Source organism: Schistocerca piceifrons, chromosome 5 (genome assembly GCF_021461385.2).
Source record: "Schistocerca piceifrons isolate TAMUIC-IGC-003096 chromosome 5, iqSchPice1.1, whole genome shotgun sequence".
Lineage (NCBI taxonomy): Eukaryota > Metazoa > Arthropoda > Insecta > Orthoptera > Acrididae > Schistocerca > Schistocerca piceifrons.
The window spans coordinates 505,296,199-505,304,828 of NC_060142.1; positions in this window are offsets into that span (position 1 = coordinate 505,296,199).

Genomic DNA, 8,630 nt, shown 5'->3' on the forward strand with positions numbered 1-8,630 from the left:
CAGCCGGCCGCTGTCATAGAGAACCGAGAGCAGCAATGAATAATTAATTAAATCTCAAAAGTTGGCGTGGCGCTGAGTGTTTGTTCCTTTTAAATGGTTCCTGTGGAATGACATAAAGAGTTAGTTAGTTCCTATGTAGCCCTCTCACCGAGTAAGTGGATACATTGGTGTGTGTCTAGGAGTGATAGTAGAGCGACCCACTGCGTTATGTAGTGAGGCACCACAGCTGGTGGATAAGGCTTGGGAGAGGGAAAGGAGTTTTGATAGGTAGTACCAGTATTTTAATTTGGGTACAGTTTGCTGAGGCAGCAGGGCTATTTAGTCTGTTAGGCCTCTGCTCATATATGTAGCTGTGACGGTTGTTTCCTCCCAACGCTGAGTAACGGAATATACAGAGATATTCTGGGATTTTCTGAATAATCACTGGTGATACACTGGTTTTAGCGAATTTTGGTGCACGAGCTATCAATTGATCGCCGTCTTGTGGACGGCTTCTGTCGTAAAGTTTGCTGTGGTAAATCCAGCAAGAGCCTGGCTAGAGAGAGAAGTAGATTGGTAGGTGCTGAGTTTTTGCGTATCGGTGGAACTCATATCCTGTCCATGTTGTACAATAAGTGGTCTCGGCTCGCCCAGAGATAATTGGGTTGTTAGCCGTTTTGTTGAAGTGGTTTGGTAGTGGTTGGTGTGTGCGTTGAAAGCCTCAAACACATGTTCCTGGTTGTTGTTTAAATACCACTATCTTACAGCTGACCGAGAATTGGCTCGAATAAATACGAGCTGTTTCACTATATTGTGATAGAGTGCACCAGTAATTGAGTGGATAAGCGACGAGAAAATAAAGGAACCATTTTTGAAGCAGCACGTAGACAAACAAAAACTTGGTTAGCGAAAGTGATGAGTGGCTGAATTCAAGTAGGGGACTTGGCGAGTCGTGTATTGTCAACCCCTGAAGAGGTTCAGCATTGCTTTAAATTCTCACTTAAGGTGGCGATGGCACTTACGGTTTTTGTTTAATTTTTTTATTACTGAATTTCCGTGTTGTGGGGGTGTAGTATTTGATGGCCCTCGCACACTTACATGAATAAAAGTCTGTTGAAACACCTAGAGACAATAATTCAAGTTTTCTTGGGTTAACAAAAACCTTACGTGTACTCAATTAGTATCTGAAGTGTGCAATACATTTTATGAGAAAAGAATAGTGTGAAATACAGAGATCTTAAAACCACTATGCGTGACAAAAGTATACGCTGGTATTTGTAAGGTTACCTGATCAAAAGTTCATTGATTGAGTGGATCCACACTATTGATGTGTCACAAAATGGATAAACACCAGCTAGTGGAAGTCAGTGCGGCTTATTTTATAATAATAATAATAATACTAATAATAGTAGTTTTATTGTCGTTCAGCTGATTTCAGCATTATTTTCATGTTACAAAAGGAATCAAGATAGGAAGAACATTCGAAATTGGGATTTGTGATTGTGTTGTTCTACAATTAGGTGCAATTACTCACAAAATTTAACTAGTGAACTGATGATGGACAGTTAAATACGTGTTCCATAATTATATGAGACTGTCAGAACACTATTTTGTATCTCTTAAAAGCAGTTTATCTCCGAATAGCTAAACCTGATACAAATGAAAAGAGATCATGGTTTAAATAATGAAAAATTGTACCAGCTACTTATTTTTTCTTGCTAATCACAGTACTTTTCGGGAATTTATTCCCATTTACAAGTGAATTTGTTTACATAAAAATTTTTGTGATGTTTGCGTGTATGATTTTCTGCCTCTCTTGCACTGTGGGTACCTTTTTGAGGTTACAAATTGTAACATCAAATAGACAGCTACAAAACTATAAAAAGGCAGAAAATCATACATACAAACATCACAAACAATATTTATGAAAACAAATGCACTACAAAACGAGAAATTTTCGAAACACATCATACTAGGCATGAAAAAAATAAGTAAATGTTGCAGCTGTGAATTATGTAAGTCATGAATGACACAGTTGCAAGCTTTCCAAAAACATTGATTACGATTAACGAAATTATTAGAGTGTGTACCAGTTACAACCAGAACGATGATAACCCTTTGGAGTTTACCTACTGGTGATTTGCACAGAAGATTAATTTAACTCTTTAAAGCTCACCATTCATCAATAACCTCAAGGTACCAGAAAAATGCAGTGCTTTGGTAGAAGGACCGCAATATTTCATTAAGAGAGATTTGAAATAGGAGTATAATTTTTATTTTTATTCGTCAGCACACACCGCTCTGCACACTACCAATTCCTACTTCAGACATGTCTCGAGATCGTATGAAACTGCTGGTTCAAAATGCAAACCAAGTGTATGAGCCACCTGCGACTCAAACCTTCCTACCCAACCTTCTCGCCTCACATGTAGCATATATTCTAAGATTCGGAATTTTGTTATATGTTTAATCAAGTGTGATTTCCAGCTCATTGCCAACAGCTCGCTGAATGATTTTACAGATTGGCATCTTTTTATACACTGATTTTGATGTCCAGTAGCTCTGGTCATGGAGGAGTTGCACTTGTAAAATTTATAATTCTCTCTTTTGTCAAGTTCTGCATTGCTGTACACAACAAACAACTTCAAAACATGTGGTTACTTACGTTAAAATCTATTATCCAATATGTAAAAACGTATACTGTTTTCTCTCAAATGTTTGATTGTAGTTTTGTCAGTGAGAGAAGTAAGATGACAGTGAGGGGGAACCTTTTACAGCAAGAACAGATTCCTGCAATACGAAATATTCTCTGCCCTTTGTGGATAACACTGGCGAACCCTCGGCAATACGTTGGGAACTATCTGCAAAATTAGCAATATTGTCAAGCCATACAATAAAATTGCCATCTATGCAGCCACATTGCAATAGTGTTGACCACAATGCTATTGTGGCCATGTAATGTCATATAATATAGTTCACCTAAGGTAAAGTACAGTTAAAATTTCTGTATCTTAAACTAGCAGCAATTACGTTTTTATTCCCCACTTGTCACAAATACTAACTGTTTAATCAGAATATGTCGCGATCTCAGAAAGTGTGGCCTACACTCGCACCAACCAAGAAATGAGATATGTGTAGGCATTTTGATCTATCTACAGACAAACTTTTCCTGTCGGGATGTCGGGTTGCTAGATCCACCTGAAAGCTGAGCATGGGATTTAATGCTATTCTAATATATATGACGGGGCACTAGGTGGAAGAAATTTTAAGGTCTGAGTTTTTGCAGAATTTAAATATTGCGAATGTTTTTGGGACACATCGTGCGAGGAGCATAGCCACAGTAAAGATGCATGAAGTGAAGAACTTTCTTCATTTTTTCTAATGAATCAATAGTGGTTTCATGTGGAACATAGAATAAAAGTTTGTCGATCTTCTGTAATTCTGTTTTTAGGTTTCGTTTCCGATACTTACCGAAAATGAAATCTAAAGGTCGAATTACTGACATTCAATGGTCATAAACACTTAAAATATATTTCCTTCATTGTTTTCAGTTTTAAGAAATCCAGTATATATCCAAAACCTCTCCCATGAGGGAAGTGTGGGATATTTTACAATTTTAACAGTAGCTAAAAGCATCATTTCTTATGTGTCTGTTGTATTAGGTGATTTGCACGATCACTGTGTGCAATCTTTCTTCTTCATATTTGAAATGAGTTTCTTAAACTTATAGGACATCTTTTATGTTTCTTACACATAAATAGATTAATAACGTTTACATGAACATCTTTTCTTTTATTTATTTTACTTTACCATGATGTACTTCCTCAGCCAACTATAAATCACGTTACAGGTTTCAGGAATCGTTTCAGTTAATAATTGTGGGATACAAGAGCTCTGAATCTGAGATCTTCTTAACTTCTGCCACTGGATAGAAATCCACCCTCCCCTTGCAGGTTACAGCCTATCTCTTGATTGTGTTCCTTGTCTTTAAGAATGGCTTGATGATGTTCAGCAGCTCTGAAATGCACAATTCATTCATTCTCAGATAGTTACGAAAATCATTGGCTCCCAAATGCTTAAGTAACGGAACTTATATTAGCCAATTCTTTCTCCAAGCTTTCTCCTGGCTTATTTACGTTGTTACCTCCAAAACAGCCAAGGCAACAGACCCATTTTTATTTTGGTGTAAAGCCAAATGTGATCTCATGGAACGCAGACTCAATGAACTTCAGATAAACAAATTACAACAACAGAACAGCCGTGTAATTATTGAGTACAATTGGTCCAGATGTGTGTAGGCTGCCACGAAATTAGTCGGTCGGCCGATATATTGGTGCATGTGTAGCAGTCTTAGGAGCACAGCTTAAAAAATGAATTTGGTGTGAACTTCAAGCAGGCAAAACAAAGCGAGAATTCACCTCCCAGTACTGATTTTTCATTGGTCAGTTGGTTAGAGATCAGACGCACAGAGCACCAAAACATCAGGAGCATTTATCACTAAAGCCCTTTCAAGGCAATGGTGCATTGAAAATTTATCACAAACGTCATTCTTTGTAGATTCGTTACATATAAATGTGAGGTAACGACACGTCAACAGTAAAGAGCATTCAGCAGATTCTAAGATAAACAATTCTAAGGCCACCATTTGCATGTGAACGCTGTGGTCTCGTGGTCAGACATAAGTGTTATGGTGTCAGAGAAAGTGCCATTTTTGTGAGGCCCAGTCTAGCAGTACTACCAATTTCTCTAACAGAGGAGAACGATATTGAAATCTTAACAATAGAGCTAAGCGGTTGTAGAGTAACAACTGTCCACAAGCCTCCTTATGAAACGTTTAACCTCAGTCCCCCAGTGAATTTTTTAAATCACCGCACTCGCATCGTTGTGGGCGACTTTAACAGCCACATTAGCCTTTGGGGACACAAGGATGGTGATGTAAATGAAGAGGTGGTACTGGACTGGGCTGATTCCAGAAGATTAACTCTGTTACATGACTGCAAGTTACCAACTTCATTTAACACTGACCGCTGGAAAAGGGGATATAAAACTGACCTGCTTTTGGCCAGGACACAGTGTCTCATCAGTGTGTGAAGACTGTATCATCACCTGCGCTTGGCAGCCAACATAGGCTTATCTAGTTTCAAGTATTTGCAGCCATCAAACCACAGGTGATCACATTCCATAGGCGGTTTAGCTTGAAGAAGGCCAACTGGAGGGACTTTGTGGGAACTCTGAATGAGGCAATACTAAGCATCAAACTCATACAAGACCTCATAATGGTTTTGTAGACACTGTGAAGAGGTCCTCTCGCGCTTTGAGCCCCAGAAGCTGCTGTAAGATGTCCACTCCGATTATGAACAAAGAATTGACGTCAAAACTACTAGAATACCTTAGACTATTTGATGACGTTCGATAAAATATGGATACAGCAAAATCAGGGCAGACACTACCCCAGGAATTTTTGAAAGCCAAACAAAATTGATGGATTGAAATAAAAGAGATTACCAACATGCCTAGGAGTAGGAGAGAAGTTTATCAACTGCTCAAACAGCTCAGTAAATACCCTGTTGTACCAAAAGTAAGATCAAACATTGCCCCAAATGAAGTCGCCCACCAGGTGCTGCTGAATGGCAAAACTGAAGGAAGAAAGGAAAAAATAGGGTTGACCGCGCAACATCCAGGAAGAAATGTGCTGTCCACTAAATTTGCTTTGGAATACATGAAAGCTGGTGTTAAAAAGTGTAAATTTGGCAAGGCGCCAGGATTTTATGATTTATTCATAGAGCATTAAAGCATTTTGGGCCTGTGACTATGGGTTGACTACTGCAATTCTAGAATGACTAACACAGTAGCATATTCCCATTATCTGGAAAAGGACAAGGAACATCGCCATACTTAAATCCAACAAACCAGCTTTGGATGCGAGAACTTTCGCCTTATATTTACTTTGTGTCATCTTTATAGAACCCCGGAAATAATGTTGCTTAATTGTCTGAGCGCTGTTACTAAGCCACTGATCCCGCAACAAGCTGGATATAGAGCAAATAAAAGTTGAACAGCAAAAATCCTCAATCTGGCACAGAATAACGAGGATGGATTTGAGAGGGGCTTGATTATGTGAGCAGTATTCATGGGTCTCTCTGCATCTTATGATACTGAGCAGCATAATATCATGTTTCACAAACTATATCAATTAATGAGAGAGAGGTTATGATTTTACCAGCTTCATGGGAACTCTCCTTCAGCATTGTAGATTCTATGTCAACTGGACAGCAAGAAAAGCAGATGGAGAATGCAAGAAAGCTGTCTGCCCCAAGGTAATGTCTTAACACCAACCTTGTTTAACATCTGTCATAATGATTTGTGACAACCTCTTAACACAAAAGCTTCATCTATGCTAACCATCAGGTCTTAATATCTCAAGTCAAATATTTTGGAACAGCTGAGTGGCATCTAAAAATGTTTTTCCACTCTTGCTGCATACTACAAAATAATTAACTGAAACTGAATCTGTCTAAATGTCAAATATGCACTTTTCATCTATGAAACAAAGATGCTAACAGCAAATTGAAAGTCATATGGGGTGGCATGAAGATGGATCTCTGACATTTAGGAAGCACTGTCTAAAAAAAACAAAAATTATCTGTCTGCAATAACTTCATCAGAAAGTTCACAAGTACGAGATGGGGTGCTCAAGTGACAGTATCCAGAAAAAGGACAGTTGCGTTATGTTATTCTACCGCTGATTATGCCTGCCCTGTCTGCTACAGTTCTGTTCATGCCAGGCATGTGGATGTTGCCCTCAACGAGACTTGTAGAATAAAATCGGGGTCCTTGACAACACCACCTACCTACAAACTATGGTGGAGAAAGCTCCAACAGATATAAGACAGTAACTTGCTGCGAACACAGAGAGATGTAAAGTGGGATTAAACGCTGCTCACCCATTGCATGGACATCAACGTTCCCTAACTAGGCCGAAATCTAGGAAGAGCTTTCTAAAAACTTTTGTCAATGATAGTGCATCACCATCAATGGCATGACAAAATCTGCGGACAACCAGAAATGCAGATATCGCATTATTGCCACCACCTAAGGAGTCGGGTGTGTAGAACAAATGATAACATGGCAAAATTGAACCATCTAGGTGATTCATCAACTTTTTTGGAAATGTGGAAGCAGGAAACCACCAAGCACCTGTGCCATTGTCGTCAGTGTCCAGCTTCCTGTATGTTGGAGGATCTATTGCAGGCCAGGGAGAATGTCATCAAGATTCTTAATTTTGAATCTGACTATATTTAGTGTTTTTAATATGTTTATATATATATTATATATATAATATATATATTATAAACCGGAACAGAAGAGAATCGAAGCATTTGAGATGTGGTGCTATAGACGAATGTTGAAAATTAGGTGGACTGATAAGGTAAGGAATGAGGAGGTTCTACGCAGAATCGGAGAGGAAAGGAATATGTGGAAAACACTGATAAGGAGAAGGGACAGGATGATAGGACATATGCTAAGACATGAGGGAATGACTTCCATGGTACTAGAGGGGAGCTGTAGAGGGCAAAAACTATAGAGGAAGACAGAGATTGGAATACGTCAATCAAATAATTGAGGACTAGGTTGCAAGTGCTACTCTGAGATGAAGAGGTTAGCACAGGAAAGGAATTCGTGGCGGGCCGCATCAAACCAGTCAGCAGACTGATGATCAAAAAAAAAATATATATATATATATATGTCTCTATCTCACATTTGTAGCATTAATGTTGTGTAGTTGGTCTGTTTCTCTTTTCTTGTCTATTATGTACGCAATGCTTTTAACACAAATAAAAAAAAAGGTGTCGAAGAAAATGAGTTCATTTCCTGCTACATGCAAGTATCTCCTTCCCACTTTCGCTTTTGTAATAGATTCTGGTTCTTTCTTATTCATGTAACTGTAGTATGCTCTGCACTATTCAATTTTATTTATGTGCAGGATGTTCATTTAAACTGCAGTCTTTGAAACATTTCGATAACTGCACATTGAGTCAAAAAAGCTATGATTCCAATTTGTTTGATGTGAAGTGGGACGTTCAGTGATGCCACACTCGACCTCCCTTCCCACCCGGTGTGTGGGTGGTGGAGGGGCAACTTTGAAATCTTCAATGGGAATCCACCATTTTTTATTGCAGATTACGATTCTATGGCAAAATCAACATACGTTTTGTCTGAAGCGTTTTCTCCGCTTTGTCACAGGAGTGTAACGCTACCGCCCTTCTTGGACGTACGTTAGCTCTATAAAGCCTGTACTGTAATAAGTTCACGGGCTTCACCTTATAAACAAGGATTTTAGTACAAAAGTTGACCGCACGTACCTAATAGAAGCAAGATCGGACTTATTCTCAGTCAATAACTACAGCGATGCATCAAACAAATGTAAAGTATAATTATTCTTTCGCATGGACAAGAAGTACACACAGTAGATGTCACCTATAATTAACAATTCGGTCGCCAGCCTACTTAGGCAATGAGTGAGTTTTTCCTTGTACAAGTGGGTGCATGTACAAGCATAGTAACACGTAGTAATGATGCGTTATATGGCAAAGTTTGGAACCGTAAAAATCCACTGAACTAAAGTTTTCTCCCTTTTTGTACTACTTTGG